The 26789-nt window shown below is 43.7% G+C and overlaps 1 protein-coding gene across 10 annotated transcripts in view; it reads right to left on the bottom strand.

Annotated features, from left to right (window-relative positions):
* The window catches only part of PTPRF (protein tyrosine phosphatase receptor type F), a 364428-nt gene that overhangs the window by 254029 nt on the left and 83610 nt on the right, over window positions 1–26789 (bottom strand). For 8 of the 10 annotated variants that reach the window (XM_082766651.1, XM_082766649.1, XM_082766656.1 and 5 more), the window contains exon 2: window positions 19789–19869. The exons of 1 other annotated variant lie outside the window; for it this stretch is intronic. The gene's annotated coding sequence lies outside the window, so the exon portion shown is untranslated. Of the gene's footprint in view, window positions 1–13316; window positions 13574–19788; window positions 19870–26789 lie in introns of those variants that run through there. One more of the 10 variants, XM_082766652.1, reaches the window with a different exon arrangement.

Below are 26789 nucleotides of genomic sequence, written 5' to 3'. Positions count from 1 at the left end.
CGGGGCTGATGCCAGGGGCAGGCATGAAGACAGGGAGGGGACGCGCTGCTTCTCCTCACAGCACCCCGAGAGATGCGTGCCTTGCTTCCAGCTCGAGTATTTATGGCTTCGGCATCCAGTCACACCTTCCTGCTCTGCCTTTCCCTGCCTTATTAAAGTGTATTTTTATATCTTTGCAATGGGAACTGTGCTTTCCCTTATCAACACCGATCTGGCTTCGCAGACCTCCCACTCGTTTTGCTTCGTTGGCTAATGTCAGAAGAGCAGAACGAAGAAGCCCCGTGAGCTCCCACAGGCACACCCCTGCTCGCAGCCTCTGACACGCGCATGCAGCCCTGCCAGTGCCACCCTGGCTCAAACAGCCATCAGGAAGGCTGAAATTTCAACTTTTAATAACTCCTCCAGTGAAACACAAGAGAACCACCACCCTTAAAGCTGGTTTTGTTCCATTTTCGCTCGGCAAAATGCTTCCCTCAGACAGCTGGAGCCAGCCCCGTTCACTATTTCGCCGTCTTACACCTCGAAGTGGGTGAAGCCACATCGTCCTACAGGAATGAACGGATTCTGACATGCACCAAAATGAACAGAGACCAACTACGCTATAAGCAAAGACAGTTTACGTAACGCTTTGCAGACACCTTCTTACAGCTTGTGCCCCACAAACAAGTTCACTTTTTTATTCAGGGCTTAGAGAGAAGAAAAACTTCTGCCTGCCAGCACAGCGCTCGCCCACTGATGTCCCGACGCACGTCCTGCTGCGCAACCTGCACGCCTCTGCGGCCTGGCGCTTCTGGAAAATCCCAGTCATATGTGCACATGCACAAAAGAGCAATCTAACAAGCAGAATATTCAGAGACATTATTCACAGACACCTATGGGGCCTCCGGGAGCATGCTTCTTGATCCAGGTGAACTGAGTCGATGTGCAACACGATGCTGTGGTATCCTTTTTCCTCTCCTCCCTGTCTTCCCTCCAGCAATTTTTTGGAGCATAGGTACTCGTTTTTTATTTGTCGTTGTTCTCAAATTTTGACAGAAACTTTGTTATTCCACCAGATTTTATCCCTTGTTATTTGGCAAATGTTGATTCTCCCCCATCCTCCCACACATCTCACGTGGAATCGCTACAGCCTCTTCGGTGTCAGGAGAAAATCGCATACCTTTATCATCCTGCACGCGCTCCAGTTTGAACAACACCGGCACCACCTGGACACCGGAGCTCAGCCTCCAGCTGCTGCCACGTGGACCAAGCCAAAGAAACAGCCTGCTGCTGTCCCTCTCGAAGGCAAGGGGCCTCCAGCCTGCCTCCATGCCCTGTGCTAGCTAGCACACGGTGCTCCCCCCTTACACTCCCCTGCGCAACATGCTGGCATTCCCATGCCACGTACCTAATTTATGTCCCTAACTTTTGGCTGATGTGATTGTGGTGGTATGAACAAAGGTTCCTAACATCTCACAATAGCAGTATCACAATACTCAGTAACTAATGAAACAGAAAACCAATGATATTTTAACTAATACCAGGCAAACACTACTGCCCAAGAACTTACCCAGGATGATGGAGCGATACCATTAAGATAACAGATGGGTAATGGTGGTGACACCCTCGCTCCACAGTCCCCTCCACGTGACAGGGACTTCACCTGTGCCTTTGTACCAGCCACCCTGTCGATCCTTCAGCCCCCATCAAGACAGGATTCCTTTTTCCGTTCTTTTAAGACATGATTTAGCACTGAACAGCCTCCTCCACCTGCACTGTCTGTAAGCAGGAGTCAGGACTGACCTCTGCGGACAATGCATCAGCACACGAGGCCAATGTTGAGCACCTTCCAACACACGCTGAGATGTGTGGATGGGAGATGGTAAGTAAAAAGCAAAGTAATATTACAGAATACAGCAGGATATTGCTGGTATAAACAACTTTAAAATCACCTTTTAATGATAAATCTCACCACTGGGAGCATCAAGCACCAGGAATGCAGACTTGGTGAAGATCAGGTGTTTTTCTCTCTTGAAATTTTTAATAAAAATGTAGTTACGAGACTAAATTTATTTCTGCTAGGAAAAACTCAGAATAAAATGCTTGCTATTTCTATATCCAAGGGCTTTTTGTGTTTATGAGTCTAATCATTTGAGATTCAACACACACCTGCTCTTGAAGTTAAGAAAGCATGGCCCCTGCTTCCTCTGCAGGAGTAGGGAGCAATCAGCCAGCTTTCATTTAACGCAGACAGATACAGGATTTCAGCATTACCCATCACTCCAACTTCATTAATGAAATTAAGAGTATTCCTCAGACTGAAAGGCTCTACATTTTACTCCCTTCATCTGCCAGCCTACTAGAAGAAATTACATTGATGTCCTCCAAAAAATGTAATGGAGGAGAACAGACTCTTCACAGACTGCCTTCAAACAATAAATCACTGTTCCTGGAATGACCAGTTGTATCCTAGAATAACACTGTTGTTGATAAAATCCAAAAATGGACATTGGTGAATGCATTTTCTGGAAAAACTAAGACTACAAGTTGAAAACTTTACCCATCACAAGTCTCCTTTGCATGACCAGTTTATTTACCTGTTCTGAGATTAACCACATAAACCTAGCATTTATTCTTAAAGCTTTAAGTGATAACAGCACTAGCAAGTCATTATGAATCCAACTGAAAGCCAACCGCCCAGTAACTACAAAGCAGAAGAAAATGAGGATCAACTTTTTTTAATACCTAATTTTCATAGTCCCAAAACTTCTAAGTAAAATAGGACACAACTACGATTCACATCTAATAGTGAAATCACATGCTCTACGACAGTAGAAAACTTTAAATTTGACTTTAAACTTTGAAAACCATGGAAGGTTCTTTTAAAAGAGGAGGAATCTGACATATCAACAGGAATCACCGCTACCCTGGGTACACAGCCTGAGTTTTCATAATAGCAGTCTTCAGTGTAACATAATACATCCATCTCTTGTAACTGAGGCTGTAATTTGAAAATCACATCTTTCAGCAACTGTGATGGGTTAAGCAGTCACAGAGTCCAAGTCCAGTCACCCCCTCGGATACATCGATTCAGTTTTGTGCAGTGAGCTGGATCAGGGAACCCCAATCGCAAGGTAAAAGTATGTGGGGGGGGGGAATACAATTTTGTTCAACCTGAAGCAGACTCCTGATCTGATGCATTGTGTGGCTGCTTATGATAAAAAGATTTGGAGCAAGCAGAAGTAGAGAAGTGGGTAGAGACTGGAGATGCCCAGGCTGCCTCTAGAAGCAGCAGTCTTAACTACACACGGTGACCCAATTACTGCATAACGCAAAGTACTTACCAGCCTCTAAAAGAGATTTCAAGGCAGTTTTAGATTGATTTTCTTTTGCAAAATAATCTCCTACCCAGGGACTACGGTTATATTTCAATAACATCAGAAAAATTTGCTAAAGCCTATGTCCTCTGCAGTAAACAATCTCTAAGGAAAGGACCAGCATGCTTCCAAACGCCAGAACAGCGCTTCTCCTTTATTTTCAACATCTTCAGGAGGTTAAACCCTTAGCAAACCCTTCAGAAGGAGAATCTTCTGGTAAATGCTGTGTTTCAGCACAGCATTCGCACATTTCCACTTCTATTTTTTAATCAGAGCAACTGCCACACGCTTCCTCACCTTTTATGAGGGATTTACCGAACAAGAAGCCTGAAGATTTCAAGATTTACAACTCACCTAGACTAAGTTCCTTCCAGCAGCACAGCTACATCTGATAATGACCTGTTAATGAGGATGGCCCCTCTCTGAAGAGATGCCTTCAAGGATTTGTCTCCTTCCTCAGCCAGACCAAAGATCCTGTCTCTGCCTTGCAATTTGATCTGGGAATCACAGCTGATTGCAGTGCAGAGACAAGATAGGACCTGTAATTCCTTATAAACTGAGGAAAACATAATGGAGAACAGCCCATAAACAGTGCTTTATATTCTTGAAACTTCTTTAAGCACTTCCCCATTTATTTTGGGTAAAGGTTCAGAGTGAGGTGGTCACCAGCAGCCTGACAAGAACAAGACCAGGCAGCACATCCTTTGCAACCAACCTTTAGATAATTCTTCCTGGACAACCAGGAAGCCTCCAGATGCTCAAGGCAGTAATGCTGTACTCATTTACCAAAATACTTATTTTTATATAGCTCTAATAGAATCTTACAAAGTCATCAAAATTAGCTTCCCCCCCCCCCAACCCCTGAATGCCTACAAATTACAGATCAACATGCAAAAACTAATGAAGTTATTGTAGAACAGGATATTTGGTAAAATAAGTAAAATGGAGACTATTTTCTTTCTTTCTTCCTTTATTTAGCGATTAGAGGGATCAGAAGCTCAGATTTCAGGAACAGATGCTTTTTAATTCTGAAGGCTTAAGTCCTTCCTGGCCAAAACTTTGACATTTCTACATATTGGCTTATCGATCAAAATAAGAATACGTATCCCAGGTAACTTCTTTTGTTTTGAAACAGAGATCATAATCTTTCCTTGCAACATACTTGTTATTCTTATATCACCAATGAGTAAGGCCTTTATTATCAGCTTCTGAAATCCTCTTTATACAATCTGGTTCTTCAGCTCCGCGTGACTTCAGCTCCAAAGCTCAGAGCGGCACCAAAGCGTCTCCTCTTAAAACACTATTCCCAGCCCAAAACCATCGCAGTGTACTTAAAAACTACACAAGGAAAAGAAAACAAGCTGCACTGCGCAGCTTTCCTGCACAATACAATTGACTTCGTAATTTCCATAAGCCCCAGTGAGAAGTTATTGGGTTGTCAATCTATTCTCTTTCACACCAGATTTTGGGAAAAAATGCACTGAAATGGCTGATTTACTAATTCTGCCCTAGGTACTATTTCAGTAGCAGATGCAATCTAGCCCAAGAGAATAGTCTCATTTAAATGAGCAAAATGCAACTACAAAGCTGGTCTAAATTTAGTACGGTTCAACCACCAAGGAAGGAACATTTATGAGGGCATGGGACATGTCTGTGTTATTACTACAGACATGACCCAAACAGTCCATCTACACCAACCTGAGGTGCTACTAGGCGTAAAATCAAGTACAGATATATGGATATACTTAGGGCCCACTGTATCTTAGCATGATTGCTGGAAACTCCATTAAGGTCATAAATACAGTGAGAGCTGACAAGAAGTTCAAGAGAAGGATAGATATTCTCCCAGTAGGAGAAAATGCTCTTAACAACTACCTATGGGATTATGAAAATAGGCTACTTAAGTATCTGCAGCTATTAGTGAAATTGTATTGCCTGCCAGATCTAGGAGAGTTTTCCCTTTGAACACATGCTTGGAGTGCTTTTTCTTTTATCAAGGGAGTATAAACACTAATCTTTGGGGAGGACAAACAAAGCAGCCTACCCAGCATGGCGAATGGACGTACTCGTTAGCCCACCGAGAGCATTAGTAACTTGCGGCATCAGCACGTTACGGGCGAGACTGTCATTAAATCATCGGGGTTGTCACTTACTGCGTGTGAGTGGCACGGCCGGCGTGTCTGCGCACGGAGCCGTCGCTGACCCAAGGACCTCGTGAACCACACGAAGCACAGCAGAGGGGATTAAATGCAGTGGGAAGCAATGAACAAATCCTGAAAACATCACTGCTGAAAGCGTTCAAAGAAAATAAGAAAATTCTGCTGGAGCATCGCACGTGATTCTTCTCCCTGAAAACACCCATTTTTCTCCTGTTTGCACACTCCAATTTGGCTGAATTTTGGGCTTTACCTGTGACGGAGCTGCTATATCAACGTGTTTGTGGAATTTACCATTTTTCTCATTCTTTCACCTCTGCAATGTCACTAGCATAAAGCTCCCTCTTCAATCTAAAAATACCTCACATAAACTTGTTAGATTCACAGAAATACTTTCAGAAACATCAGTAAGACCAAGATGCATCCACTAAACCCTGAATTACAGATTCTGTTTTAGGCTTCTAGAAGAAAAAAAAAACAGTTTTAAGTGACTAGCATAATTATTTCTAAAATTAAATAACTGCAGACAAGCAGTGCAACTCAGTGAAACTGAGAACTCCATACTATCAAAAATTAAAGGTAATTATAACGTGTACGGAAAGGGCACAGCATTGAGTGTTAAATCACCTTTAATTATATTTTCTGGATTTGTAACACTGACATTTGAATTCCCAACACTATGCTTACATATCAGGTTAAATAAAATACGCAAACAACTCTATTCTGAATCACCTTGAAGGCTTGCAAAACAGACTTGTGTTTGAACACATTTATCTTTTTCCTTACGCTCTTTCAACTATTCAGCAAGACCACAATGTATACTTCTGGAGTCATAATTGGTCACCAAAGCAACAGCTTGGATGCCAAAAGCAGGATTTCAACTTCATTGCACAGAGAAGCAGGGAGAGAAAGGTGATGACAATGCCTCCATTGTAGCCTTGATCCCGCGACTCAGCCACACAGTGAACTACAAGTCGTTCATGCGCTGAATCCAAAATGAATAACCGGGAAAGCGACTGAAAATGAGACTTTGTTTTCTTTTAACTTTTGTTCCTGGTACTAATGGCCTTTAAAGTGGTCCAGGCATTAGGCTAAGGCAGTAACAAGAGGGATGAGAAAGATCCCTGGGCAGATTTTCATCGCTCCAAGTGGGTGGAAAAAAAAATCTGATGAAAATCCTCTCTCTTCAATCAATTCTCTTGAAGTTGTCAATTTTCTATTTATTAACAACCCTTAGAAAGGAAAGCTTGCAGCACAGGCAACGCACAGCACTGACAGCAGATCTTGAATTCCTTCCTCGGAAGGAAAAAAAACACAAACACATTTACATACCAGAGGCCTTTTCTCATGTAGTCAGCTAACCGTGGTTGTATGGATGGGGAAAAAAACAACACCCACTCTCCATAATTTTATTGCTTAACTTCTTACAGAGATCTTAGATTTCTTTCCAACCAGTCTAATATTCTGCTGTAAGAGGATCCAGAGAGGTAGTTTGTTTTCAGGTCCTTTCCCCCTATTTAGTGATGTCCTTTTCCTCCCATACTCCAAGACAGCCGATTATCAAGTTTCACAATCCAGCAACAAGGCTAAATTTGGGGATTTCCCTTCTTGCCTCCTTTATTTAAAAGGTGTTACATTATCCTCTTCGCAGTTTGTGGTGCAAATACTGCAGCTGCTAAATATGTATTTCTCCACACACGCACGCGTTATTAGAAATATTTACATTAATTCAGTCGTGACAGACACTTCATTTGCCCCAAAGAAATCCTGCCTCAACTAGACGGCGGTGCCCACGTGCTGCAGAGCCCTGGGCTGCGGCTGGGGATGTCTCAGCAGCGATGCCCCTGCCTGTGCCCACCCCAACTGAGCACCATGGTGCTGGAGCAGCGGTGACACCCTTCTCCCTCAGAGACACCCAACGCTGCTCGGGATGAAAAGGGACAAAGGGGGATGGTGCTGAGGGATAGGGGCAGCTGGGCAGGATGGGGAGCACCGGGGATGTGCTGGCCCCAGCATCCTGCCGGCAGCTTCCAGGTCTGTGGAAGCACTTCTCCAGCTTTGTGAGAGGACAGCTAGCACGGGAGTTTTTCTACATTCAGAAAAGGTTCCAAGCAGCTTCAAACCAATCCTTTTAAGATCTGCTACTGCCATGAGCCATGCACACATTTCCTCCTTTGCCCAGGCACAAGGCATCACATGCTGGAGCAAACCAAAGCTTGCACTGCAGCGTGTCAAACCAACAGATTAAGAAAGCCCACCTGCTGCAAAGTGGCCACTGTTTACCCTGACAGCCCCAGAAACATTGGGCATTAGGGAACAACATGAGTTTAAGAAGTCAGCCTTGAAGGATTTCAGCAGAGAATTGCCTCCAATTGCCTTTCTCTCCCTCACTGAGGTTCCTACAACTGGATACACATTGCAGGTGCAGGACCATGCCAGCAGAGAAAGACAAGAAGCAAAGCCTATTTAATATCTCTGCAAATAGCTTGCAAAAGGCTTGGCACGCACTGTAGGCAAAAGGCACAGCAGGTTAGGATTTCTTAGTTTCTTTTCTTCGGGATCACCTGGAAAAGCTGACGGAGCTGTACCTCCGTAGGCACGATAAGCAGCCATGACCTCAGCAGCGTGAGGCAGAGCCTACGGAAAGCTTTGCTGTGACACCATTTCAGCTGCGTTGGAGAAAGGCATGGGAACATCGGTAAATAACTTAACAGTTAGCACCAGCACTCACCAAACTGCTTCATTTGTATTTGCCATCCCTAAATACCTCGACATCTGCAAGTGGGATGGTTTTATTGTTTCTAAATACACAGAGGCACGTATTCCTTAATTATACTTTAAGCCACGAACAAAGGTCACGCGCGCGCTCGCAGCGAGAAGCAACAATCCAGTCACTGTACGTTCGGTAAACAACTCCCATCACTTCGACAATTACCAGCAGACCTTTAGACTTATGCATCTCCTGGCCCCTTTCATATTGGAAAAACATCATTAAAACAGATTAAAACTGCTATTCCAGTCAAACTGCTTATCTAATGGTAGGAGAAAACGTGGACCTGCAATTCTCTCCTTCACAACAAATGATAACATCGACTGTTACTTCAGACTCTTAATCTTGGAAGAAAATATTCTCTCTAATCAGAGACTCCTAAATCTACTCTCCCTTCTATTAAAACTATGTATTTGCATAATCACAGAACTGTTTCAAAGAAACATTTTTAGGATGGATAAACACAGCAGTCATGTGCTCAGATATGCTGAATTAGATGAAATGCTTTCAGAGAAATGTACATGAAGTACAGTTTTACAATTAACATCTGCTTTATCTTTTTTTTAGGTATGATGACATTTAAGCTATATGCACGTATCAGAGTGCTTCATCTCACAATGCCATTTTCCCCAGAGCGTTCATGTCTCACTTCAATAAAATAACAACACACAAGGGCTCGAAACAGGCTTTACCTGCAGCAGAGACAACTCCCAGACTATCAATTTGTAAAAGCATTGGAAAAGCAGCAAGAACAATATTGACAGATGGCCTCTCCCACACTTTCCCTGCAAAAGCCTCTGCTCTGGCACCACCATCCCCACAAATTAGCCTTTGGGGAGCTGATGGATAATGAAGCATTTCAGTCCTCGGAAATTGGATAGGGGGGATTTCCGATTTTTGGTGGTGGTTTTGTTGTTGTATGGTTGGTTGGTCGATTTTTTCCACCCATTATCAGACTTTTTTGGGGAAAAAAAAAAAAAGAAAACTTAGCTGTTAGTGCAAATCATTTTTTCCTCTAGAACTTCAACAACATTGGGAGCTTTTACTCAATCTGTTCAACTACACAGCAGTTTTTGGGACTCTGAAATTCCATGGTTGCTGCTGAAATCCACAGGCGATGCTCTTCCATAACCAGTGCTCACGGCGTTTGGCCGCCAAAGCTTTGGCGAGTTGGGGACCACAGCATCACTAAGCCTATTTTTCTTTTTAAGTTACTTTAATCTCTTCTGCACTCCCCTCTTCCTACCAGGAGAGATAATACCTTAGGGTCATTTTCCAAAGAACAAGCCCTCCTTTAGTGGTACAAAACGAAGTGTACGCGTGAAACAATAAAACACCAGGTCGGTTCAGCAGGACCTCGACCGTCCGTACTTCCACTTCACAGGAGGAAGCCGGGAGCACGCGGGGAGCATTGCTATGCCCTCCTGCCTGCCTCTGGAGCGCAGCTCTAACCTTGAGCCTGCATTCAAATTGAGGGCTGTGTGAAACAGCAGTGGGTGCTCCTGACCTCAGGACATCAGTGTCCTCAGGAGCAGAGGGTGCATCAGGGCTGTTGTCATTACCAGGTATGTTTAATTACTGCAATTACCAGCAGCCAGGAAAGGGCTGCAAGGCACCTACTCTTCAAAGGGAAAAGGCAGCACGGGGCAGCACAGACCATTTCAGCAACTGTAAATACTTCACCATCTGCAAAGTCACTGGAATTAAACTACAATTTTGAAAACGCTCATTTATTCCTCCCTGACCACACCACGTACGCAGGCACCTACGCTGACCCCATCACCATGGCATCCTCGGCGTCTCCATGCCTGCGCTCGGATCGATGAGCCACACAAAGTAAATAAAAAGAATTCCAGGCAGAGAGGGTGGAACACATGGCGCACATATACATGAAAGCAAACAATACTTCAACCAACTGTTATTTTTATCCGTATGTAAACAGTAGCACACAGAAAAAAGTAAATCTCCTGCACTGCTCTTGCTATCAGACTACTAGAAAAGAATTATTTAACATGGCAAAGGAAAATAAATTTCTTAAGAGCCCAGCAGAAAATCTGAGCTGCACACAGCAGGTGGACTCGAGCAAATCGCAGCACGAGACACCCAACTAGGCAAAGGGCTCCCACGGATATGAAGTTTTCCAACCACTTGGGCATTTGAAACACAGGCAGAAGTCCACAGCTTTTCCAGAGTGTTTTAGCACGGCACCAGGACCAACATATTCAGGGGGGAAGAGCTAAGCTGACTGAGCATTGTGGAAATCTCCCTCCAGCAGCTCCACCTGGCCAGGAGGCAGCAGGACACGTGCCTTGGGGTGCAGGCAGACAGGGAGGGGAGCTCATGGGGCGCCCGGACAGCCATGCTCCTGCCATCACACCTAAGTGCACGCAGTGGAAAAGTGAGACCCTGTTTCTGAACGGTACCGAGGGCTTCTCTTTTCACTTCACTCCCAGCTTGCTCTGACTTGATTCAGCTTTTCAAAGGACAATGAAAACTCCAACTTGCAAACCGGAGCTTCACAGATCTTCCGTGCTGCAAAGCGGGTGGTTGCACTACAAAGCCGCTCACTTCCCACAGCGGCTGGCCATGGCCCTTCCTGTGCCGGTGGGATCCCAGCTACCACAGACAGACACCTCTGTGCATTAATTTAGTCCACGGGTGCCTGGGCCCCAGATAAAGGACCAACTTTAAAGCCACGCTGCTGCAGCAGCGACGAGAGGAGCTCTGGAGGAACAATGGGGAGAACTTTTCTCCACCTGAGAGCAGCCATAATTAGGAAGTGATGGATGTCGCTAGTAAAAGTGAGTGATGTTTTTCAGGAGCTCTCTCATCTGTAACTGCACTGTTTTCAGATAAAATAACCCTTTCTGTCAGGCAGTGTCAGGAATGTCTACAGCCAATCAGTCACTCTGCTATCCAGCAAAAAAATATGACGTACTTGTCATAACATCTGTAGCATACGTTTTATCAGCCCTTCTTCCTTGTGTACCACAGCAGTTAGGGTCTCCGATTCCTGCAACGCCAATAATTTGTACTCCCCAAATAAACAGATTGAAACTTCCCAAAATCCAACTGTTTGCATGTGAAACGGAACTTCATTTGAACAGCACAGCTTTTACAGCAGCATAAAATGCTGTCTGTCACCTGGAAATAATGACCATAAAGCAAAACTCAGGACAAAGCCCCGCTTGTCACCTCCGCACGCTGGCCAGAGGAGCAGAGCCACAAGGAACAGCTCGAGAGAAAGTCAACAAGATAAGCTGGATCATCTCGAACTTGGACACCATAAAATTTCTCACTGTAGCAACTTCATTTACAAGACCTGGACAAACATTAAACTGGGAGAACAAATACCTAACACAATTAACCGAGACTACACGTATGGTCTAAAGTCTCCGGTGTCACTTTGTAGGTGCCAGGAAAGCCTGCCGCAGCAGCAGGCTGGGGCAGCCCTTTTGCTAAGCAGACCCTATGGACTGTCACAGCTGTCATGGGACACGATCCCTCCACCGATGCTCCTCCAAACAACGCTCGCCTGCCAGCCTAATGGAATTGGTTTCAGAACAACCAGCAAAAAAGAAAAGCACCATCAGTGTGATTAAAAAAAGGAGACAGATGAGCAAGACAAACCGTTTGTGAATGCTTTGTGTGGTCACCTGTCAAGCAGCCTGGCCATGTTTTTAAGTGATTAAACCAGACCTTAGCAAAAACCTGAGTGTCAATTTCTCAACATCCTAACCCAGAAGAGCCTTTCAAGAGAAACAATTGCGTTAAATTGTTGATGAGGTTCATCAAACAGACTATCCCTCTAAACGGCAATACACTACACCTCTGGAAGACACCTTACAAAATCTGATGAAGTTAAAAACAGAGTTAACAATTCATTACCTAAGAGCCATTCCTGATCTTTAAACACAGCCAGGGTGTATTAATATTTAACCATTGCATGTTACAGACTGTGTGTCACTATTACAGGCCCATAGTTATTACTTTTGCAAAACACGGAGAACAAATAGATGCTTAAGTCACTCATCACATGTTTCCCATTATAATAAACAGAAAACAGTAAGTTTCTCTGATTAGGTAGATGTTTATTGTATCACATGGCTACAATCTCCTTTGAGCTCCCAATCCATGTGCTTGATGCCAAGGTTCCCCACAGGCTATGAAGCTAAACACCAGCATCCTAGAAAACACCCTGGTGCTTCTAACAAAAGAAAATGCTGAAGTAGCGAAGAAATTTAACAGCTGATTACAGTATTTCCTCTTGAAGCTTGATTGAGAAAACAAACATCTTTATGTTAAGAGACACTACTCAAAGGGAAGCACCCTTGGTAATGCCTGGCCCTTCTCAGCCATCGATAAGCGTTATCTGCAGGAGCACTGCCACTGACCTCAGACCTAGCACTGAAAAACTTCATCCTCTCAAGAAAAGGAGGGTGGAAGTAGTTTACTGAACCACAAAAATTAGGCAGATGGGAAAGGTCACTAGTCCAAACAAAGCAGGACTGATGTCAAAGTCATATCAGGTGGCCCACAGCCTTCTCCAGTTGATTTTCAAGCACCTCAAAGGACAGAGGTGCCACAATCTCTTTAGACCCTTATTTCAGCACTCTTCCACACTCATTTTGAGCTTCTCTTTTTCCCTTTTATCTGACTGGGGCTTCCCTTGCTGCATTCTGTGCACGTTGCTTTGTGTCCTGTCCATGCTCCTCAAAAGTCAGGCACTGCTTCACCACCACCAGCCTCCTGGGGTGGGACACCACACTCAGGGAACGTGGCTCCTGCTCCAGCCCCGGGCCAGCCGCATGCTCCTCCGCCTGACTCACTCTCTTTCAGCACCTTTCTTGACTCACCAATATCTTTCTCATACTTTGTGGTGGTTGGCAGAAGCTGAGTTAAAGCTTTTGTCCACCCCTCGGCCAAGGCAGACAGCAACCGGTCCCCTCACCCACTGTCTCCAGCCTCCACATCTCGCCCATCCTCCAGACCCCAGCCGCCTCCAGGAGCTGCCCTCAGCCAGCCCACACTCACCGAGGTACCGACACGGCTCCATGTCTGGGGCTGAGCAGCACTGAGCACAGCAGAACCATTACCTCAAATTGAATTATAGCCCTGCTAATACACTCCAGATGGAGTTTGTCCTCTCTGCAACTGCTAGCTCGTGTATAGGTGGTGATCCAGTGCATGTACCTAAGCGCTCTTCTGCGGCTCTGCAGCCTAACCACGTCCTCACTGCTTTGTATTTCCTCATTTCAGCTCAGTAAGTTGCATGTTGCAGGCTTCCAAACACTTTTTCAGCCTACCATGACCATCCACCTCTGAACTATGCTTCACAACACTTGCAGCCCCTCTCAGACTTGCAGATCTTGTAAGTACTCCCCTGCCCACATCAGTGAAGAGAACAGCAAACAAAGCTCAGCCCAAGACAAACAGGGGTGTGTTCATGCCACCCCCTTGGTCCCCTGATTTTCACAGCAAGTTGCAGGTAACTGTTCTTCAAACACTGTTTTTAAACAGTCACTCGTTTAACATACAATTAAATGTGTGTGTCCCTATTCCACAGAAATGCCACAAGAGGTTACGTCAAAAGCTACTGAAGTCATGATACATCAGAGCTACCGCTCCCCCCTATCCCTTATCTTCTTTTTATCCTCCAGATTCCCAGAAACTGATTAAAAATTTTGTTCCAATTCTCTAAGCACCACAGCTAGACTAACCAGTCTGTAATTCCCCGGACCTCCCCCTTTCAAAGGCAGGTACTGCATTTGCCCTTTTCAGTCCTCCAAGACCTCTCTCGCTCTTCACAATTTCTAAAAGATAATTGTAAATGGTTCAAAGGTTGCTTGGCTAGTTGCTGCTGTACCCTAGGGCAAATTTCATCAGGCTCTGACTATTTGAATACACCTATCTTATCTGCTTTTTCTGATCTATCCTTTTCCTACTCTGCACTTTACTCCTATCACCCTGTTTAAATTAATTAAAATTAATATGAAGACACGCTCAAGCAATACAATAACTACATGAAACCCATTTAGTATTTTATCTTTCGGCTATAACGTTAGCAAAAAGCCCCAGACTATTCATCTATCATGACTGCTTTTTTGGAAATGCAGAAGAACATTTTCAAAAACAAAAAACAAGCCAGATTAAAGACTTGCATGCAGTTTACACCAACCCTCAGCTGAGGTGTCTAAAGGGAAAACATTAAGAAACGTCAGTAAACTCCTTTTCTGCAAAGAAAGGATGAAAGAAGAAGTTAACTGCATTTTAGAAGGAACACATTTCAGTGACTAAACCAGCCTGCTTTGGCTTGATACATTAAAGAAAAAAACAACACTTCCCCAGCAGATAAAACACTTGATAACCAAATGCATGATTTCCTGTGCCATTCCCTTAGTTATCTAGCACTGATCGTTGCCAGGGGTAAGGTACCGAATTAGACTGACCACTGGTCCAAACCAGCACAGCGAGTCCCGCTTCTGTCTGAACACAGACAGGTATCTGGGAGCATATCAGCATTTTAATGCACCCACCTGTTATAGCTATAATTTACCTTTCATCAACTGGAAATTATCATCCTTACAGCTGAGACATGCCAACTTATTATAGGAGCATATGTAGTCTGCTTCTGTGCAAAGCAAACCAGACAGCCTTAGATCATCCTCTGATTTCCGTGTTTTTCTCTGAAATGAACTAGACACGGTTGCATGCTGTTACCATATCTCAGGTGAAGCACTGTAACTTCTTAAACTGCTCCATTTCCACCCTCAAAGACACATCAGTCTCTGCTCTGTGATCCCCTAAGCAGACGATGCAACGTTAATGGAGATTCTGGCTGTCATTCTCAAAAGCAGTTAGTGATTTGAATGCCTCAATTTCTAGTGTACTCAACCTGAAATGCTTTAAAAGGTCCAATTTTCAGGAAATGAACACTCAAAAATTGCCCAGTAGCGGTTCCCCCCTAGTTTTTACATCTAGTATCCATCTTATCTGAGGTTTCGATCTAGAAAATCCTTGTGTAAGACTAAAACCCAAGTACTAGTTAAGAAGACCAAAACATTATCCATCGCTAGCTGTGATGAAAATGCAACAAATCCATACATTCTCCCAGTTGTACAAAATACAGCAGCCTACTCCTGAATATGGATCTGAGGACTGTCTTCAACATAAAATGAGTGACACAGTGAAAGCCTTCCCTCATAAAATATTATAATCTTCTTTCAGTGAAGTCTGTTTTATTGCACATAACAGCAGAGCTCGATTTCCAACACTGCCAAAAAAAAAAAAGCCAAGAACCGGTACTTCATACCCTTGCATACTTGTATTTGCTCTTAATACGAATGTAACCATTAGTAATCCCCTTCTTGCTGCCTGGCTCCACTGAAAAACAAATCATAATTAGCAGAATCCTAGAAAATTAGCCTTGAACTAATGATGAATAGAAAGTATAAATGGAGAGAGAAAGCTGAGCCAATAAAATACGGATAGTCTTCTAGGCTGCTGTTCCCTATTTCATAAGAGGAAAAATTCAGAATCTCTTTCAGTCGGAGGAGAGCTTGGTATCATGCAATTGTTCAATTACAGTACAGCAAACCTAATTATTTTGGGCATCTTTAGGAATCCACAGCTCTGCCTGAGAGTACAATACCTACAGACGGACACGCACCCATTGTGAGCGATGCCCTGCACCCAGGAAGCACAGCCGGTGCTCCTGCCCCTGCCAGGCCCTGCTGCTGCCGGAGGAAGGCAGGGCAGGCACCTCCGCACGCTTTTGCATCTGCCATCCCATCCAGCTCGACTTCAAAACACAAGTCTAACCCATGCGAGGTGGTTTCAGCCAAGCCTATGCTGATACTGGATAGAACGAAACCAAGTTAATTAGAGTTGAATATATCCTCAAAGGAGATCTCAGCACCAAAACTTCTTATGCACATTAACTTAGGTAGCATGTATTTTTAATGAGTTCAGCAGTTGTCTAGGGTTTAAAACACACACACACACACACGGTGTGGCAGCTATTCAAGCCCATTGCGCCAGAGCGCTAGCAAGTGCTGACTACAGGGGATGACAAAGTTAACGTTGGCAGTTATGATGGTTCTACCTTTATTACATAACCCTCAGATAGCTAAATTAATTAAGTAGGTGAAGTGACAAAACAAAAGCCACCTACCAATATGCTGATTATATAATAGAAAAGGAAATGAAAAAGACCAGAGGGCTAATGCTCATGTTCAATTCTGCAAATATGGCTAAATCTTGTAACATCTCCAGCATCTGTTGACGCTGTTTTTCATAAATACATTTCTGAAAACATATACCCATGTAGAACAGCTAAAGCATACAACTTCAAAGCAGAAACAAGTTTTACTCATCCAAATTTGTAGCTTTAAGCCGCACCCTTCCCTCTCCACATACATTCTCCAAGACACAGCGTGAAGGCAGGTAAATTGCCAACAGGCATGCCCTCTGGGCACCAATCTATTAAAGCACTCCACTCATTTGTAAGATAAAAGGACCTTTTAAAGACTCTACCTCCAAAAAACTATAGACAGTCCTATATAAAGGATGCTGACCCATGCCAACGGATTCAGCCGATGCCCTTTGGAGGCCGTCATTTAGCGTACAGCCAGCAAACACACTGCAGCGAGAAATAACAGCACCTCCTTGTTTTGCATTAAGCACTGAGCTCCTGCCAATGTGGCATAACACAACCAAATCACTTTGAATCACATGAGCTTTGTGCCAGCATTTTGTAGAAAAACATAACCCATATTACTGAAAAGCCTTTAAATTAGAACATAGCATCACATATTCCAAAATGCAAATAAGTTCAAAAATAGAAAGATTTGAACAATTTTAAGAGGACAAGGTTACCTGATGACAATTGCTTTATGCTTTCAAGTCAGAATAAAGAACACTAATCACGCCGAAGCCCCACTTGTAACTGCAATCCCAATGTCCAACTTTCAATGGCAATGTTGAATGTAAAAAAAAAAAAAATCCCCAAACCATAATTGCAAAGATAACATTTTCCTAGCAATAGCTAGTTCAAGTGGAAAATACTAAGTTGTGGGTGGTTGTTTTTTTGTTGTTGTTTTTAATCTTTTCAAGCAGATTGAAATTAATAAATTTTGCAACTATAACACTTAAATGGAAACTTAACATATTTTTTATGTTCTTGAAAGAGCAACCATACAACAATTTTAGTTTAAATGAATGTCAAGACTGCTTCAGGATGTACCGCAGTCTCCAAACTCCCGAAAACCTAATCTGAATTCTGCTAATCTAGGTTACAGTTTATCTTCAGGGTTTCTCCTACAAAATCATTCCTTGATGCATTAGATTCAGCCTGACATGATTGAAAAAGCTTTCTTTTCCTTCTTCTACCATTCATTGGAACAGCAAAAATACACTGTTTTTTTTCCAGGTTCTCCCGTCCCCCCCTAGATGAGATGGACTTTATTAAGGAAATTATTTGAAAAGAACCCCTACAGATAAACTGTGACCTAGATCAGTGAGATTCTGCCCAATTTATGTTGAAAAAATTTGGTTTACTTTAAAAGATGTTATTGCATGCCACTCAAAATGCACTTTCAGCAGCATTTTGTATGGGCCAAGTCTGTCATCTTTTATTTCCTAAAACCTGAGTTTACATTAAGAATGATGGAAGACCTTCTCAGGGTCAGCTGAAAATTGAACATACTGGAAAAGAAAGGCTAGGAAACTGAGCAGCCTTTGAGGACCACTGTTTGGCTGGCGTGACCACAGCTGCTATCTCAGCTCCCATGTAACATCATTGCTGCTCTTTGTCTTCCCCTTCTCCTGACCTGTGTGAGATGGGGACATGGTCTTCACACACTGCTCTGCAGTCGGCACACACACACAGCCTCTCCGCTTGCTCTCCCATACAAAAAACAGGGCTCAGCTCTGAGGAAATGCATTCAGTGTGCCATGCCAACAAGTTCTGCTCTGTTGTTTCCGTGAAACAGACTGCTGAAACACCCCAGGTGGCACATCCCACCACCTGAGCACCATCTCCTACAGCACCCACCAGTGCCTGACCAATGCCACCTGTGCCCAGCAGAATCTCTTCCAACCCAAAAGCTCTTCCCTTGCACTCTTCCAGCAGGCTTTCTTCACTCTCGCAGGACCACACTGTAGGACTTCCAGCCACACATACACAAACATGTATCTACTGTAAAGTGCTCTAATCTTCATGTAAACAACAAGACTTGTTCCTGGTTTTAGAGAAATCTTGTTTGTTTCAAGTATCAGCATCTCAGCTAATGAGTTTTTGCTTCCCTTCTGTGCTCCACAAATACTGGGTTGAGTAATGCATAGCCTAATTGACTGTTAAGGTCACTGGCCAGCTCTTTAATCTTCTTTAGTACACTTTGAGACAGTTCATGAGTCATTAGGGTTTCATTCTTGGGGACACAAAGACATGTAATATACATTAATACAGAGCATAAATATAATTCAGTGTGTGTATAATAAAGAGTGCAAAATTAGAAGATGGCATTAAATATTTCTTTGCAATGTTATCATTTTAATAATGTTGCTTATTTTAATAGACAATAAAAATATTTAATTGTGAGAGCCTGCTTGTGTCTTCATAATTTGTAGTGTTTCTGTAGCTCTACGAAAATTCCTTAGGCAGTAAAAGTCACACTTTAAATACCAACTTGAGGTGAAAGAAGGGCTCAAGGAAGACCTATCTTAAGAGTTACTTATTTGAAGAAAAAAGCATATTTTTCAAGCTGTTATTCATATTTGATTTTATGATGTACATTACAATTCAGTGCGCACACACGTGTCAGGAACTTTGCAATACTTTTGAAAGGGATCAGCATCACTAATCAGGCACTGAAATCCAATTTCTGGGAGAATCTGGGAGCTCAAAGGTGAACATTTTAACTGGCTTGGAAAGACCTTTGAAAAATAAAGTTAAACAGTAATTATACATAAATGTGCTTGAGAAACTTTACACCTGTCTTGACATGAATCCGATCTTTGCATGGATGATGAAATTCTTGGCATTGCTTTAGGTGATTGGGATGGCATTAGCTTAGGCAGGGTAAGAATTCAACAAGCCTAGACAGGTAGGATAAAGGAGTTACTGACTCAAAAAAAAAAAAAGCGTGACAGCTTATCTGTTGAAAGTCTAAACATGTTAATCATTTAACATAAACAGATCTGCTGATATTTTTAGAAAGGCATGTCAACTCACAAGTAACAAAGTTAAAAAAGGACACCAGGAGCCCTAATCATATTTTCCACAGGTCCTCCAAGCCCCTTGCAGATTGTTTCTACAGGGAAAAAAAAAAAAAAAAAAAAAGGAAAAAAGCCAAAACCCAGTAGCTGGGTTTGTGATTAGGACAATAAACAAGTTGCTAGCAATCAGAGTTTGACTGCTGGCTGTGCTACAGACTCCTCCTGCAACCTTTATCTCGCTGTGCCTCAGCTCCCAGTCTGTAAAACGCAGGTAATAACGTTTCCCTACCTCACAGGAACGTTCTCAGAATAAATCCATAAATGCCTGTGAGACGCTGAGACGCTACTGTGACAGAGGCCATAAAAATACCTAGGAAAAAAACAAACATAAAAATAAGTGTCATAAATGATTGTAAGAGCAGAGAAATTCACAGACTAAACAGTAAAGGTTAAAGCTTCACTTAATGACACAATTCTCCATCCTGGGGAAAAAGCAGTTAGTTTTAGCATGTATTCCCACCCAGACAGCTTTAAACCCAGGACAGCAGGGACCAATTGCCCCGTTCCTACCCCGACATGGTGCCATCATGGTGACCCATCACCACACGCGGATGTGGAGGGACACGGGGACAGGGGTTTCCGTCACAAATCATTAGCTCAGTGCTGTGTGACCAGAGCCACCTCGAAGAACCGTGATAATGCGACTGAGCCCCAGCATACGGACAGCACTCCTCCCTGCCTCCCCTGTCTGATGCACACTCTGGGACCTAATTCCTCCCACAGGCAGAAAAACTGCTAATTTTGAGCCTAACGTTTATTCTTGAATAGTTTTTACCCATTTGTTTTCAGGCCAACATTGATCCTGTAGCTTAAACAGCTTTTCTCTATCCCTGAATTTTATTTCCCTGCCGATAAAACTGAATTATGCCACTTCCCTGTCAGGACTCGTTTTACCGCCCAGACCAAGCAAGTTCTTTCAGTTTTCTCTCAGATGGCCCTTCCAACCTTAAGGTTATCCACTTGCTTTGTTTAACCCACCTTACTGTCTTTCGCATGGCATCATGATTTTGGCTGACTGTCACCTTGTGACTGTGCCAAGTAAAAGCATGTTTCTCCAGCATTTCCAGCCGGTAACCCCCTCCGCTACCCAGCTTAGAGAAAAGTTTCTCTCCAGCAGTCCTCCCGCGGTCATGACCCTGCATGCTATCAGCACGGAGACACGGCTTACTTCCACCGCGCCGGCTCCCAAGCTCTTTGCCAAAGATCTCCCATCTCCCCTCAGCACCAGCCATGGCTCCCACCTGCCTCATGCCGTGCTCTGAGCCCAGCTCACCGTGCGAGGGAGGCTACAAGGAACACACGTGGTCTCCCCAGAAACACACCTTTCTCTTCAGTGCCAGCTCTGCTCTGGAAGCAACAGCTCCAGCTTGGCTTGGTTAAGTTCTTAAACGTTCTTTAAAATGAGCCAAGTGACTGCAGTCCTCAGAAGGATAAACAATTCAAAATTATGCAAATGTGTAAAATGTGTTATTTAATCTTTACCATTTACAAAGTACTCATTTTATAAACATTTTCGGTACTCTGATTTCAGAGCATGACAGTGCCCTGAAGTCCAGGCCCCTGGCGGCTGCGGTGCCACCACACGGCTGGTGCCGGCCAGGAGGAACACCAGCACCGAGGCCTGACGTGGGGCTGAGATGAGCTGCCAGCTCACTGCCCTTTGCATTTCTGTACACCCACATCTACCCTCCCACTCCAACCTGAGCAGACAAGGCCAACAAAAAACCCTTTCCTTTTTTACTCTGCGGGCGCATGCAGCCTGCGAGCAGGTCAGGCAAGCGCGAGCTCAGGCCTCTGCTGGCAGCCTGCCGCCCGGTCGGACACATCGGAAGCCTCAGACTAGGGAGCCAGAACACAGTCACCTTTCCAAGGACTCAGATCCATTTAAAACAACCTTCACAAATAAATATATTATGCAATTTTATGTTATGCAGCATTGACTTCAATGACTCTGTAGCAGTGCTTACTCTACTATATTTACTTCTGGCACGCATTCGCAGCATTCGCTGCAGTCATTCAGAACGTGTTCCTGTTTTAAACACTGAGGTCTTACCCTGCCTGTATCTATTCACAATGCTCCTCAATATGTTTTTCCTATCTTTGACCGTGTCCCTCTTTCTTCTGTCCCAGCAAGCTCTCTCATCTACACAATATCTTAAGGTGTCCCGCACCACCTCTCTCTCACGCAGGGTCCCAATTTGCACACCCGAGCATCTCTCATTCAGCATCAGGTCACCCACTCCCACCCTGAGCTATCCCATGTTGCCGGTCTCAATCCCTCAGGTCTGAGTTTTAGAAAAGCATCCTGGTACTTTCTGCCAGGCTCCCTGGGATTTGAGGGAAGCCCTCTCTCTTTCAAGCACTCACACATCCACCTGGATGCTTTTCTTTCCAGTCATGCCCACCAAAAACCTGGCTCTAGCTGGGCTGTTGCTGTGTGGTGCCTCCAACACATCAGGGTTTGTCCTGCCAGCTCCTGTCTCTGCCCAGATGGTCTATGTCCAGCTAACACCTCCCCCAAGTTGAGACAACTTGGCCCAGGCAGTTTTGTGGGTAGAAAAAATATTTTGATTCTGTTTTATGTAACACATCTTGCCCATGACCAAGACTCTAACATACTACATTTACAGAAGAAAGATGACACAAACCTGTTCTCTCCCTTTCCTCATACTAATGTGATGACCATTTCAGCACTGGCTCTTTTCACTCTCTTCATCAGCTAGTCTTTGTTGCAAGAATGGCAATCACATCTGAGTGGAATCCATCCAGCAGTAAGTGGTTTGTTAAATCCCAGGACACGTTATCTACACAGAAGGATGCTTAAGCTACTTAAACGGCAACCCTTTATTAAATGCATGAAAATGCTTGAAATTTCTGTAAGCCAACAATTTATATTAATTTCCTCCCTTACAAGTATCAGTCTCTGCTGCTAACTATGATACCACTTTTTATGCATTTCTATCGTACTTATTCTTTGGAAACCTTGTGGAGTTTTCTATAGTTCTAACAAACGTAATTGGAATTGTCCATAGGGTACACATGAACTTATTTCACTCAGGACTCCTTCCAAATGCTGAAGTAGGTTCTGCATTTATGTCTATGGGACAGTTCAAGTCAGCTATTCTCAGCTACACACTCCAGTGGCACTACTGCTAAAAAAGGCAGAGGAAACATGCCACCAAAAGCCTCTTCTACACTGGAAGTATTAAGATAGAGACAGAGAGCAAAGATAAGGTCAGACAATACTCCGTCATACACCACTTAATGTGCACTTTAAGATCCCCAGAAAACCCTCCCATAACAGGGTGTGCTCTGTGCTCATGTTCAAGTAATTACTTAAGGTCTAAATTTCTTTGCATCTGTTTGTCTGATTCGGATGTATTTAAAATTATACACAGATTCCATTTTGGATGTCATAGGCAACTTTATAAAACGGATGTTCTGCTTATCCAGAGAGGGCATATAAACATTAGGCATTTGCTATTTAGGATTAAACATTAACAGAAAAATTTAATCAGCAGTGACGAAAGTGGTAATGGCAGTTCACTGGAGATAAACTCCTCTGTGAACACACTGCAGTCTCCACCATGGCAATTTACATTGTTAGAAGCCTGAAGTGATGGAAGCGATGGCATACCAGTAGGATTTCAGCACGCTAAATTACACCTTCCCCCGTTAAAACAAACTCTGAAGACACACAACGCTTCCCCCTCCCGTGTTAAGCTGGGGGCCTACAGCAGCAGCCAGGCTGCAGCCTCCCTGTGTGCATCCAGCAGCCATCGGCCGTGCCCTGCAGCTGATGCACATGCCCTGCACCTGCAGCCGGACCCAGGAACTGCAGCAGCTGAAAGCGTGAGCACTCCTGCCAGTCTGCCAGCTTCCCTGCTTCTGTGCATCAAGCCCAGAAGGGAACACGCAACATTTTCTGAAACTCTGAAAAGCTGCTTTTTTAATCTACATGACAATGTTTACTGAACACACAATAGCAGTAGCCACAAGCATTTTACGCAGCGCTGACAACAGCAAGGAATTCCTTGCTCCTTCGTAAGCTCCCGTGCTGATTGACACAGCAAGAGGCGCAGTCAGAGGCCAAGAAAATCCACAACTTATCAAAAGAAAACGGCAAATTGTGAAAAACCTGTATGGCAAGGTTAGCTGCCTAGGCACAGCTTTAATAGAGCTCCATAAATACCTCGGTCTAACACTGACAGAGGTTAAAAACCTATTATCTTTCCCAAACGGCAGTGCGAACATATGTTCAATCGAACACCCCGCCCCACCAAGCTACAAAGTAGAGTCTGCTCTTTCAGTTCCACAAATACAAACCACAGGGAGCATTTTAAATGAAAGCATTATGAAGATTACATTAGGCAAGTTTGATCTACTGTAAAACACTCGCACACAACATTAAGAGGGAGAACAACCTTTAACACCTGCTTTCTCTTCAAACATAGCATTATCTCTGTGCATGGCTTGGCTCTTAATGGGATGAAATCTCAGGCTAAATAAATTGCATGGCTTGCTCTACCAGCAAAGAATGCTTAAAAACATTTGGGGCCTCATGGCCCACTAATATTCAACTGTTGAGAATATTCTCCTCAACTTGCACGCTCTGCTCAGCCCAGCCACGTGCAGCACAGAAGGCTTTCACCCCAGCGTGAAGCGTTGTGGCACAAGAGGAGATGCAACAGCTGGAAAAAGACTGCGCAATCCAAGCAGCTTTGAAAGTCATCACCATAAATATTCAGATGCAGAGTGATTTGTTTTCTTACCAATAGCACGTTGTTATTCACAAATATTAATTAGCTCCTAAATACCACCTGTTCCTCAGCCCTCCCCTCCGCTGTGTGCACAAGGATTCCTCGCTGCCGAGGCTCACAGCCACTCCACGCTGCCCAGAGTTTTAATGATGTTTCAAGTCACACAACTTCCACAGCTCGCTCAGCTGCTGGAGGAGAGTCAGGGAATAATTACTTACTTGTGTCGTTCTCCACTGACCTCTCCGGAGGATGAAACAAACAGCTTTAATGGCCTCTGAAGGGAGCCTGGTCCAGCCCGTCTCAGAAGGCAAGGATGATGACTGCACTGGTGGGAGTGGAGAACAGTTTTGAAGACCCAAACTTCAAAGACCTCAATGAGGGGAGAGTTCAAGCTCAAACTCTCCCCACTGGAGGGAGGAAAGTTTCTAATGCAATCGCTCGTATTTCCAGCAATCACTCACGTTTTAGACAGAGTGCAGACACAAGGAATTGCCTGTCACATCCTACGGTGTAGCAAACAGCAGTATAAATAAATCTCAGTCTGCCAAGAGGAAAGCTGTTATAAACCTAGGCAATTTTCTTTAGATTTCTGCATCCTTTGAGGAAGTGATCTCTTTGAAGGTAAGAGATACAGGTGTAGGCAGACAGCTAGCGCCAGGTACACAGGATTCCTCCTTCCCACCAGCAACAGCAGGCCTGTTGCCTCCTCCTCCTAATTACATGCATCACCCATAACATGAGAAGCTGGGCAGAGCAATGACGACATGCATGAGCTGGCAGCACACTTAAGGCTGAAGAAGTGACAGAGGTAAATGACTAAGTACCATCTTGGTCTCTCTACAAACCCAAGGCACAGAAATCAGCTAGTACACTTCCCTGCGGAAGACACAATCTATTCAACACTCCTATCTACATCATCAGATTTTCCTTACAGGGTAACAGCATGATTTTCTCCAGTACCGTCCAATCTGCATACTTCTTAACAAGTTATTTACGATCAGTAGAGCTGATGGCATGACATGAGAACAGCTACAGAGTAGCACAGGTGATAAATAACATATTTAAGGTGGAAGAATGAGAGTAGATTTTGCTGGAAAATTAAATCTATATACTACCTGCTCCTTGTTAAATGCTGAATGAGGGAGTTGAGACCAAGGCTTGCTATCCTGTGACTCCTACGAGGAAAAAAATGCTCTGCAATAGTCCCTGCAGACAGCAATAACCCAGGATTATCAGGATGTTCTGTGAATGTGGTTAGCCTCATAGTCAAGTTCCCAAGACTATAAAACTCACAAATGGGAGTGCAAGAAGCACAGAAGAATGTCTAAAATCATTTCCTCAGTAAATGACAAACATGGTGCTGAATTTCTCAGGGACATGAATGGCTAAAGCTGAAGTTAAGCTGTGCTAGAGCTATATTTAGTACTGCACAAATACAAATTAGGAAACACTTTCTTCCCAGTTACTAATGCAGTGTGACAGAAAACAATTATTTGCTCAGTGTCTAATGTTACCTTTGGTGAGCATCTGGCTTGCAAAAATTTTATGTTGTATAATAAATGGAGAACCAAGTTGATATTCTGCAAATCAGTGAGAGAATTTAAGAAGATGAAGAAACATTTGATTTGCAGCAAGCTATCCTAGTCTTAGCTATGCAGATAGCGTTAATTTTAAGGCTTTTTTTTTTTTTTACTTTGATACTGAAGTACAAAGTGAGTTTGTTTTCCAAACTGTATATTAATATATTCAATAACTTCGTGGGTATATAAAGAATATCCTAGCTTCTCCAAAGTGTTAAAAAAAAAAAAAGGAGCTGGGCAGAAGGAAAGAACAATTCAAAAAAAAAAAATCCATCTTTTATGATTTCAAGTGCCAGTTTATCTCTATGGAAAATGCAATTCTGGGTCACAAGGGACCTCTCAGCTCAGCAATCACTTCAGTCTTCAATGTCTACAAAACATAAAAGACAACAAAATGCATGATACAAATGAAGGGCTAGTTAGGCCGTGGAGAACCAAGGCATGATTGTAGAGAGGAATCCCATGTGCTTCAAAAGTGCTTAAAAGGTCTGCACTCAAAAAATCCCAGGCATGCAGCTGAGAAGAAACCCTGCTCCTGCCTACTGCAGCAAGAATGCCAACTAACAGACTACGTGGACTTTGGAGTTTCTAAGCTCCATAATGCAGCATCAGCACATGCTAAGGGAAGTTAGAAAATGTACGCCACCGGGGCAGGAACAACATATCCTTCCTTTTGGCATCACTGGACAAGGTCCTTTACCACGCTGAGTCATCTGAGCATTTCCAGAGCTGGAGGACTTAGGTATTTCCTGCTTGGATTAAGGTAAATAAGGCCCAGTATAACGAGGCAGGTACACTAAGTATCTGCATCTTGATGTGCTGGTGACCCTTCTAGTTGCAGACGCCTTTGAGACTGAAGGCAGAAGAGCACTCAGCACCAACTAAAAGAT

Source organism: Aythya marila (assembly GCF_965140915.1).
Source record: "Aythya marila genome assembly, chromosome: 8".
NCBI classification, from domain to species: Eukaryota; Metazoa; Chordata; class Aves; order Anseriformes; family Anatidae; genus Aythya; species Aythya marila.
This window is presented reverse-complemented; position numbering and strand designations above follow the sequence as displayed.